Below are 12,364 nucleotides of genomic sequence, written 5' to 3' on the forward strand. Positions count from 1 at the left end.
TTATATTCTGATATTCTTTAATGACTTAATTATTGTAATCATATAAAGCATAGGCTTTCCAGAACACTGAAATATAAATATTCCTGAGGGGACTGACCTGAGTTATTATTACATACAAATTTCATAGGAAGCAAGTTAGAGCCTGTGAATGGAGAAAGTCACATGTGGGGCGAAAGATGCTAGAAAGTGTGGAAGAACACTGCATACTTTGGGAGGGTGATAATGGTAAACTCTGCCTTGAACTAGCCCCCTGTCTACTCTAAATAACATTCCTTGCTATGTAGATATGTTAAAAATCAACTTTCTTAAATAATTTGGTATATTTAAATTGCCTATAACAGTATTTGTCCCATGATAAGTACTGTTATTTCTTGCTATAATTTTGTATTTTCAGCACAGAATCTGAAAACTTTGGATTTACAGTGAAACTAAACCTGATTATGATCATCACTCTGAACCAGTTATTTAATACATATTATTTAGTAGTTTTGAGGAAAATAGTAACTTTGATGCTGTTCTTGATCACAGAGCTTGCATAAGAAACAATACAAGAAGGAAAGAAATCAGTTGGATTGCAGCATGAATTATTGCATACTGCTCAACATTTGTACATGTTTCAATCCACATGTAAAACTCAATGTGCAAATATAATCTTCTAATATAGAAATTTGGGCTCTTTAAATTGTTATCTTCGTATAGGATTGGCTATGTGGTGTGATGAAAACTAGCTGAAATATAGTTATTTTGTAGAAATGTGGGTTTTTAAAATATCACTTAAAAACACCTCATAGTTAAGTCTTCATGAGTAAATTGTTTCTTCACATTATCTAACAGTTAAGTCGATCTTTAAGCTTCCTTATCTACAAATTAAATTCACAACTGAATATTTACTTGATGCAATTATCCCCCTAGAACAAAATGTTTTCTGTACCTGAATGGATTTCTAATTTGCATCTGAGCAGTGTGACATACTCATTCAAACTCATCCTAACAATTAAATTACATTATACATCTCTGATTTTTCACTTCTACTCTTTGCTAGTAGATGTGCAGTATCACAGGCTACCACTTTGTGCTTAAATTTTAATTTTAAGATCTTTATTAATCATTAAGAAGCCTATTTTATTTTTTAAATTACCATAATAGTCCTTTAATAGAAAAGATTATCTTTAAGGTGCTGCATATTTAGCGCTTTTTTGCTATTTTTCTTTAATGCAACTAAAACACTTTCCAAACAATTGAAACATTTTCCTAGTTTTCCTAACATAAAACTAGTTTGCTTTAATTACATGAAATATTTCATTTTAATGATATGACCTATAAATTCAAAGAAGGCTAGGTATGAGTATTTCTTAGCACTGTTTTTTGGATGATGAGTTAATGAGTCGGTGGTCAGTTCTGTTCTTTTTATGACTTTAATTCTGTTTTAAAATAGACACTTGGGTTTCAACATAGGGTTTGATAATAGACACGTTTAGAACTTTTAGAAAATCTTCTATACTCAGTGTCTTAATTTTATCATCTCTAATATAGGTACTCAAAGAAAGTGTTTAAAAACTAACCCTATTATATGTTAAGGTATTTTCCTCCACACTTCAGAACATGCTTTCTACTGGTATATAGAAAGGCTGAACCATTTTCAAAACAAGCGATTTCTACTTCTACACACTCAATCTTACTTCAGAAGGTAGTGTGTGTTTCTTTTTTGGAACATCACAAACTTTATCAAATGGTGAAAGGTGAAACAGCTTTTTAAATGACAAATATATAGGATTTTGGAAATTTTGATTTTAGGAACAACTCTTTATTGCTTGTGAAATTTTAAATATTGTATATTGATAGAGAACCAAATGTGCAGGTCATTCAAAATCAAGAGATACTGTATTATGAGTTTATTATTTTCCCCAACATGGGGAAATTAGCCTGTTGTTTTGTGTTACTACAGATTAACTTTGATTAAGGAGCAGATGATTCCTTTGTCCTTTTAACTAAAGAGAGTTGAGCTAGAGTCTTGGAATTTATCAGAAGATTTGTATATTATTTAAAGGTTTTAAGATTTTTCTTTCCACTGGCAGTTGGTTCAAATATAGCATCTCTATCCAGATTGTTTACCACTTGGGAATCCTATATTGCATCTTCATCAGATTATTTACCAATTAGGAAATCAGGGGGCCAAGTACACACCAAAGTGTAAATTTAATACCCCTGAAGCAAGAAGTTTGTTTCCTTGTAGTAGTTGATTTATGTTGGACCAGAACAAAATGTCGTATATTAATAGCATTTATTTCAGGTCTAGGAGCTGGACAACTCTTAAACTTAATGCAGTCAATTCTAGCAGTATAAGTAGTCAAAGATAATAGTGTATCCAAAATCATTGATATTTGATGTTGCAATATAGCATATTTTTTCATTTTTGCCAGTGATTTTTATCTTCCTACTTATGTTTTGCTTAGCTTCATGTTATAAAATAGGTTAGTATTTCACTATTTATGGCCAGAGGTGAATAAGTATCAGAGGATTGTATATGGCATGGTGAAACTTCCTAGGGCTTAAAATGTACATAGATAGTAACTGTCTACTTGATTTATAGCTTTGGAAACATGTGAATGAAAAGAAAAGCAAGTGTATACTTAAGTGTTTATTAATGCTACTGTGAGATTAAGATCAAAGAGTGACCAGTGAGCCTTTTGATACATGACCTACAAGAACCTACATGATCTGAACTCCCTCCACTTCCCATTCCATTACCTCTTTAACCTCATCTTCTATGATTTTCCCTTCTGTTCACTCTGCTCCAGCCACAGAGACCTTCATGATTTCCTAGAACATGTCAGACATGCTCCCACCTCAGGACATTTGCATGAGCTGTTCTTCTACCTGTAATGCCATCCCTAAATAATCTTATGGGTAACTGCCTTACTTCCTTCAGATCTTCACTCCAAATATTCCTTCTTAATAAGGATTTCCATGACTAGTCTACTCAAATTTTCATTACACCCTGCACATTGTATTTACTTTTTACCTACTTCATGTTTGTCTTCTTAGCACTTATCAATATCTGTCACAAAATATTTAACTCATTTATCTTTATAATTTATTTCTCCTACTAGAATATAAACTTTATGAGAGCATGGATTTTTTGTCTTTTTTTTTTCCTATTATATCGCCAGTTCCTAGACATGCCTGGATTACAGTAGGTGCTGAATATAAATTTGTTGAATGAATGAATATTATATTACACTACAAATAATTCCAAATGATTTTAGATAAGCCAGGTAACTCATATTCAATGATACCAAACTATTACTATTTCTATTGAAATAATATCCCATAGCACATACATTTTTCTTTTGTTTAATGAAAGTACTAAATATGGTAGTAAAATAAATAGCCATTTTATCTTATCATATATTAAAATGTTATGGATTTTTTCTTGATATATATGAAAATCTCTGCATTTTAGTTCCGTATAAACATTTCATTTCACCACACTAAAATAACGTTTAGCAAAATGTTTATTTCTAAAATAAATTAATATCAATGAAGAAGAAACTTTATTTGACAAATCATTTAAATCATCATTTCCTTCACACCTTCAATAATCTTTTATTGAAAATAGGTTTTAGAATTTCCTAGAAGTAAACTTAAGTGCTTTGGATTTTGAAATCTATAAAATAATTTTAAATGTCATATTTCTATATTTAAAACATTAACTACATACTACTGCAAGTTTATGGGAGAGTTTAGGGGGAAAATTTTTTTTAAAATTAGATCCCTGAAGTACGAGGGTGAGTCAAAATTATCCGCACTCTGGCTGTAGAATATACAGAAGTTTTAATATAACCAGAGTGCGGATAAATTTTGACTCACCCTTGTATTTTATTACACAAATTATCTAATGTTTCTGACAAACTCTGATTTTTTTTTTTTTGATTTGTACTAGAAGTTACATGGGAAGACCAGCAGAAAAAGGTGAATGGTACATTAAGTGATGACAAACCATTGCCGAAAAAGAAACACCAATCTGAGCCAGGTTTGTCAGGATTTGGAAAACCCCTGAAAGCATGAGGCGATAAGCATTGCATTTCATGCTTTTTAAATACGTGTGTGCTTGTTGTACCTCATTTTTCTCACTTTGGTGTGAACTTCAGAGTGTGTAGAGCCTGTTTAGATTAGATTGGTGAAACTTTATTTCAAGATTTGTTTAGAAAACTAGTTACACATATTTTGGGAAAAAAATAATTATTTTATTAAGGTTATTTCTTTAGGAAAAAAATGACTAATTTAAGCACAAATGATGACATATATTTGGTTGTTTTGACCCATATTAAAGTACCTTAATGAAAGGTGCTTACGTCTCTAAAAAAGTACTATAGAAAGCTCAATATATTTTTTTTAAAGTTTGTCTTTGTAGGCTGTTCCTTATTTTTAATTGCAAATGCTATCTAGATATTATACCAATTGGTAATGATTTATTTACAACTTCTGGAGCTAAAAATATTACAACAAAACCAAGTAATAATAGCATAGTATGTAAATTCAATAAAGAGTCTCTTCAGACCATTAATTCTACCAATAAATTGAAGTGATTTTTTTCCCCTCTTTCTTTCTTCTTTTTTGGGGATGCGTGATTAGCTAAGTAGAGGACAAAAACTTGAACCAGGAGTGTAAGGAAGAGAAGCAAAGTACAGAGAGAACCAATCAACTGAATAATCAGTACTACTTTTAATTAGCAATTGGATGAGAGTACAATGAAATTTTCATTCAAAATTTTAGAATGCAAATGGATTTTTTTATAATACTGTCATTGTTAAAATGGTTGTGTCTATAGTAACAGGATTAATGTATTTTTATGTGGTGACTTGGTTCGCGTTAAATCTCTGAAACATATACGAGGGTGAGTCAAAAATTATCCGCACTCTGGCTGTAGAATTTATAGAAGTTTTAATATAACCAGAGTGCAGATAATTTTTGACTCATCCTTGAAGTTTAAAATATGTCAGTATATAAATTAAACTAATTTATTAACAAATATTCATTGCTATCCTGTTGTATGCCAGGCATTATGGTAGGCACTGAGTTACTGGGGTAGACAAGAAAGATGCAGCAATTGCTCTCATAGAGCTTCATTCTGGAAAAAATACATAAGTTAATAGTAATTATACTGAAGATTTAGTTATTATAATTGTGATAGTGCTATTACAGAGAATAGGAAGTTTTGAGAAAAAGTATATGTTATGTAAGTGTGGAGAGCAAGGAAAAATGCCATAGTGCAAATGGCTTAATCTGTGAATTCGCTCTTAGTGAAGCAGTTACATACTGAAAATAAAAATAAGTAAATAAACTGGAAATCACATTGGGAATTTAAATATATTCATGAAGTTGTAAGGAAAATAACTTACTTTTTTTTCAAATCTTCAATTAAGAATCACTTAGTTTATTTGAAAAATAATAATTAGCATTTTAAAAAGTAAACAAGGTATAAAATTGGTTTTATGTTATGATTTATATAACAAAAATTATTACTGTAAAAATATCTCCTTGCTGTATTGTGTGATGTAGGTTATCCTTGGTCATAAACTATTATTTATTTGTCTTGTTTGCCATCATGTCTGATTACATGAATATGTTTGTGGCCATATATATCTATGTAAATAAATTACGTTAAATATTAAAATCATGAAATAATGCAGTATTTGGCTAAACATATATTTAAATCTCACAGACAAAATTTTTTAAATTTCCTTTGGATATTATTAATTTGTATATTCTCATATATTGCTTTTTTTTTTTATCACTTAAGCCTTCTAATTGAGTATAAACTATGTGTGCAGTAGAGGAAAATTGATGTAATTAGAGTGCCTTAATGTCATGGTTTAAAATGTTTATAGATTTTCTATCTTGACAATTGTGCATTTTCCTATATACTGGGAAAATCCTGGAAATTCAAATCCTAAATGTCATGAGTAAGTATGCAATATGCTAAGGCAATATATGCTGTGTTAAATTTTAGTGTTCATAAATATTTTTATTTGTTTCTAAAAGAAAGGTAGGATATGTTGACAGTATTTTTAGTATTGAAACTTTGGAGTGATAGAATGGGAGGAAAACAGTGGGATATCAGGCGGTGCTAACTGCATTTCAGTAACATGTTTATGAGCCTGGGCTTTACAAAAGACATGTTTGGATTCAGTCTTTATTTTATATTTAGGTATATCTACCATGTTAATAATCTAGTAATTGTAATCAGTGTTTAATACATAATTTTTACTCATTAAAATCTAAGAGATCATCTTCCATTAATAGTCAAAGATTCTTCACCAGAGGATTATTGTAGTAAACTTGTGGCATTAGAAAAAGATTGTAAGGACTTGAACCCAAACCTGAGATGCAAAGTTGGCTATGTACCAATAGCATATATTTTCTTTATCTTTTGCTGTTTTATGAAAATCTATGCAAAAATAATACCTGGGAATTTTGCCATTTTAAGGATGTGTACTAATAATTAAAACATCACTTGAAATTTTTATTTTAAATGAAACACTATGGAACTGGAGGACTAAATGGCATTATATAGACTAGAAAATGGGTTAACAAACACATGAGCTTTAAGTAATATGGATTAGTATCTGCTTCTTTTAAGAAAAATACATCTCTGAGGTAGGCTGTTCTGAGAGAATTATTAGCAAAATGGTTGATTTTTTTTTTTCAGTATTTCTAACTTAACTGACAGCAGTATAGATGAAAATCTCTGGGAAAGATAATGATGTTTATCATATTAGTATCTTTGATGTGATCATGAAATATAAGATTTCTACACATGATTTTAAAACCCAGATTTTATGGATAATGTTCAGAATAAATCACTAAATGTCTTCCTCATGTAGAATGTGGATTAGACTTTGTTTAGGCTGTAAATTTAACAAAACATTCTTAATGCAAATCAAGGACACATTAGCATGGAAAATCTGTTGTTTATTTTCTCAATGAGCAATCTGATTCTAGACTAGAATACTATGGCCTACAATAATGCAGTGTTATTAAACTTTGAAAACAAAGTTTAATCTGTTGAAATTTATTATTTTCGCTTTGTGAGTTTATCTATTCTTCTAGTAATTAGGACAGTATCTGGGAAAAGAGCATATTTTTACATAAAATAGTTTATCTTGTATTTTACTTAAAAGTAGTCTGGTGAGAAAGCTAACTCCAGTTTGACAACATGAATGTTTTAGAACTGAAACAGTTTCTCACTTTCTCCAAAATAAGAAACTCTTGGACTTAAATAGTTGAGAATCTACTTTGAGATGTAATTATAAATGATTTCTGATATGTTTGATGATTAATTGATACTGTTCATAAAAAGATTGTCCACCTTGATTTGTCATTTTCTAAGTGAAAGGTGTGCTATATCTAGGAAAAATTGGAATTGATTTAGCTACTTTTTCTGTAATTACCCTGAAACGTGACAATGCTACTTACTTTGCTGTATCTTATATGGAAAATAAATCCTTGTGTTTTTCTATAAAAGTGAGGGCAATTAAAAACTTTACTGGATTATTGTATGAGTATACAATATTTTGGAAATCAAAAATATTTGAAGTAACAAGTTGTGTTTTACTACTTGCTTTTGTGTGTATAAGCCCCTAGTTTTAACATTGTATGATTTAATGTATTAACCTTTAATTTTTTTCCAACATGGACATTTCCATATTGTATTTCTTATGGATCTGTAACTGTGGTGAAGGTAGGGATTATTTTACTTAGTTCAACCTTTCAAATTATGGTTTATAAAATTTATGGTCAGGAAAAGTAAATATTCAAAGCTGTATTTTGTCTGAATTTTATACTTAAAATTTTTTCTTGAGAATTTTTTTGGTGTTATGAACTTTTGTTTCCTTTTATTCTTGAATAGTTTGACACTTTAAAAAGTAGAAGCAATTTATTTCAGTCTAAATCAATATTCTAATTTAGTCTTCTAATTAGTTGCTAGTCTAACTCATCTAATCTGGAAAAAAGAATCGAGGTTGTGTTCTTGGTCAATATTAGCGGGTTGGTAATTTCTAATTATTTCTGGATTGTTGTAGAATGAATGTACTTTATTTTTGGCAGAAGGAAGTGATGTAAAACAAAGTAAATATTTTATAGAATACAAATCAACTGATGGAATTTTGGAGTTAAGTACTACTGGCACCTTCAGATGTAAATACAAGGATGTTCTCCTGGAATAAAGTGAGATTTCACAATTTATGAGTTTAATTGCTCATTTAAAGTTGGTTCAGTTTCCTCTAAACACACAGATAAGTTTATAAGGCCAAGCCTGTACGTAAGTGACTTTCTTTTTTATGATAAATAGCATGCTGTCATTTGGAAATCAGTTATTTTAAACTCCCTCAATAAGTATTCTAAGTATGTTTTTCTTCTGCATTTAAAATTGCATTACACATCAGACTCTAAGGATAGAATCAGAAAAAAACTGACACAGCTAGGAATAGGAAACAAAACACTTAAAAAAGAAACATTTTTGTTAGCTTTAAAAATAACTTAATATCTTAAAAGATTGTACTTTGCTTATTTCAGTAGGTAGTTAGAAGGTTTGTAAATATTCAATAATTTTATCATTGTTGGCAAAATTATGGAAAATAATTAGTTTAGAAAATGAATTCAAATCACTTAGATTGAGGAATTTTTCAACAATGCTTTTGTCACAATGGATAAGTTTTAGTTTGAAATCTGTAAACTTTGGTAGACATTTTGTTTTTATATTCTAGGTCTGTCCTGATCTTTGTATCATTGAGGCGCCTACTAAGTAGGTGCTTTATTTTGAAAGGTATCTCTCCTTCCCTCAAAGGAAACATTCTAAGGATCCTATGACTTTTAAAAAGCCCTCATAATTATGATTAACTTTAAATTATCTGCAAGTTCTAATATACACAAAGTCTTGAGGCTTTAGTTTCATTGTCAGGAATCTTTCTAAGAGAATGCTTACTTCTATACAACTATATTGTATTCATTCAAGTATAATTAAGATTTAATTGTACAATATTATGTCTTGTTAGTCAACAGATTTTCAAATAGATATCATATATCCTTGTTAAAAACTGCATTTATGGATAAACAGACCTCATGTCTATGCCTTTTTAAATTAAGCTGATTACAGATTATTTCTGTTTGAACTTGAGATGTGTTCAGTTGAAATATAATGGTAGTTAATACATTATACTGACAAGGAAAATTTTGCTTTGCACAAAATTTTACATAAAAGTTGATATTATATTCTTTCTCATAAACTTCCTTTTATACCATATAACTTAATGAAAAGGAGTATTTTATACATCTGTTTATCTTCAGTAGATTTTTGTAACTTTAAGGACCAATACAGACAGCTTTATCTTGTGTGTGTATATATATTATATATGTATTACTACTTTGCTTGATTAAAAGCTCATTCTTTTTACAGTTTGCACCTTGATTGTACTTTAAATTTTAAAATATTTTTCCAAAATAATTACCATAAATGATAATTATGAGTTACTCATTATATTTTATAAATGTCTTTCAGTATACTATATGAAAATATTTTATTTCTCTTTTGTTGGCTCATGTGATGTAATGAACCCCCCCCCAAATACTGTACACTCTCATTACAAAGTTTTTATATTTTCTAAGTCTGAAACTAAGATCCAGCCATAGTTGTGACAGTAATAGACACCTAAAGAGAGGGTATACTTTTACTATCTTTAATCACTGTAACTGGTTATTGGTTAACTGAAGTGTTGGAAAGATTTCTCACTAGAACTACCATTAACAGCACTGAAAGTATAATGTTTGACTGCGGCAAAGTAACAATTAAAGGAAAATTAGGGAGATAGGAAGAGTGAAGGGAGTACTCTTACCTTCTTCAAAATTCACTGAAGTCTGCAATTCATTACAGTAATATATATGGACTAAGTTTTTGTAGTTTATTGCCATTTAAATAAGACATAACTGTTTAAAGGATATAGTTGACTGTAAGTTTCTCATTTTAAATGTGGCTGGTTTAATACAAATAGTATATATTAAAAACTGTAACCACAAAGAAGACAAGAAAGCCAAAAAATTTAAAAATATATTTGGTATAACTGAAAGTTATACATTGAAATTTTATCATTTAAATTAGTATTCTATCTGCTAATTAAAGTGATTTTTTGTGTAAGATTAGTTATGCTCTGTTAATGGATCATAGTCACATAAGTGATGGAAAATGATTTAATGGGCACTTTCAGTTAGTAGTGAGATCCTCGTCAAAATCTTTCATTTTCATACCTTTCTATAATATAAATTTCGTTTTTGTTTTCTAAAAACAATTAAATTGTTGGTGTTAAGATAAATTTTTCATATTTCTCACAGGAGTAAAAAGCATTGGTGAATTACTTGCATGGTTGTACCATGTACCTCTCTTTAAAAACGTTCTAATTAATACTGTGTAATAAAATGTCCAGGTCAGGTGTCGCCATAAAAAGATTGTTTTCCCTTATTTGACTTTTTATTTCACATGTTTTTATTGGGTGATATAGCATCTAGTAGAAAGAAAATTGACCTGGTAATCAGGAGACCTCTGTTCTATTTCTGGTTCTGCCATTGAACTTGTTTTATGACCTTGGGTAAGTCACTTGAACTCTATGTGCTTCAGTTATTTTCTATAATAAATTAATAAATGTGTTGGAAAGAAATTTGAATGTTTTGAATCCATACAACACGAAAAATATTGCCTCAATGCCATTATAAAATACTCAAAGGAAAATACTAGGTAGCAAAAGAAGGTCCATTTATTTATGTTGTTTTTATTTTTTCTGCAAAAAATATTTTCTTAGAGGTGGAATATGTTATTTCTTCCAACTCATACCAATTTCATTTTAGCATGTGTGGAAACTGCTTTAGTACTGTGGTAAATATATATATAGGGAAGTTTTGCCTATAAGAAATAATGCAAAATATGATATGATTCAGCAATAACCTATGATATTAGTATATCTCAGATTTTTCTGTTTTATCTTCTTTGAGAAATGGGTGGACTGAGGATGCAAAAGAAAATATGGCATATAGCATGTTAATGTATGAGTACATTTCAGGAGGATAATGCTTTTCTAGTGGTCGATCCTATTGGCAAAGTCTAGTTTGTAATATAATTGTGATGAAATTTACCGTCTAATTTTGGGTAGGTCAAAGGTATGCTCGCCTAATAATCAAAATGACATTGTTAAGTGTCAAAATGTGTCATTTTCAGTTCTGTATAATTCATACTAGGATTTCTCTTTACTCTTAGAAAAAGGTTTTGGTTATCTTAGCACTTCTTTCCTGGTGGAAAATTTTCATTTTCTCACTATTCAGAAAAAGAGATAAATTTCTTAAAGGAAAGATTTCTCTCAAGAGTTATTTTAATATATCAGTATTGCAAATATGTTTTGATATATCATGTTTTTCTATAAATCACTCAAAAACTATGATACAAGTATTGTGGAAATGAATGTGGTGTTTTGATTTAAGAATTTTGTAATACCTAATTTGAAGCTAAGAAGGTAATTAAAATAGGACGTATTTTGTGTCATATTTTCATCTGTGGCAGTCATATTAATACTGACTCTAATATCTTTGGGAAAAAATTTTCTTAAAATGCTCAGTTTAGCAGACATTTCCTGCTTAATCACTGTATAAAGTGTCTTCTGAACTTCTCCACTACCAACGGGTAAAGAAATGTTTCCAAAATATGTGCTGTATCTGTTATAGTAGATGTTGGATTTGGGTGGGTAAATTTAAATGGAAATGTCAATGATCTGTTATGTGGTGTTGGTAAGAATTTTCTGAATAAGTAAGCCTTATAAGGGAATATGATCAAAGAAAATTTGTCTAAATTGAAGATTAACTTGAATTTTTAATGTTTAAATAAAGCCATATATTTCAGCTACTCTTTTTATAATGAGTTTTATTATATTTGTTACTCTCTGGAATATTTTTATAATAATATTTTACTGTACTGAGGTAATTCAATGAATTATTGGCCTAATGGTCATACTTATTTTCATGTATATACTGATAAATTTAGGAAACTTAAAAGGCATAGAAATCTGTTCGAACTATTTTTACTGCTCTTTTTAAGATGATTCAATTAAATTCTTTTCCTTTCAATGATAACTAAAAATTCTAAAAGCATTTTCACAGATCTTAAATGGACTCTAATATCTTAAACAGTATGGTCATACAAGTAACGTTGCTTTTACTAATGGTATCTTTCTTCAGCATCACTCTTCAGGATTGGGTGTCCATAAGTAACTGTAAACTTTTGAATCCTCTTTATTTCTACACTAACTTTATTTTTCTGATTCTGCTA

At 29.4% G+C, this 12,364-nt stretch overlaps 1 protein-coding gene across 37 annotated transcripts in view; it reads left to right on the forward strand.

The window, feature by feature from the left end:
* RIMS2 (regulating synaptic membrane exocytosis 2) overlaps positions 1–12,364 on the forward strand; it is a 577,683-nt gene that overhangs the window by 393,009 nt on the left and 172,310 nt on the right. The gene's annotated exons all lie outside the window — the stretch shown is intronic.

Source organism: Hippopotamus amphibius, chromosome 5, assembly GCF_030028045.1.
Source record: "Hippopotamus amphibius kiboko isolate mHipAmp2 chromosome 5, mHipAmp2.hap2, whole genome shotgun sequence".
NCBI lineage: Eukaryota > Metazoa > Chordata > Mammalia > Artiodactyla > Hippopotamidae > Hippopotamus > Hippopotamus amphibius.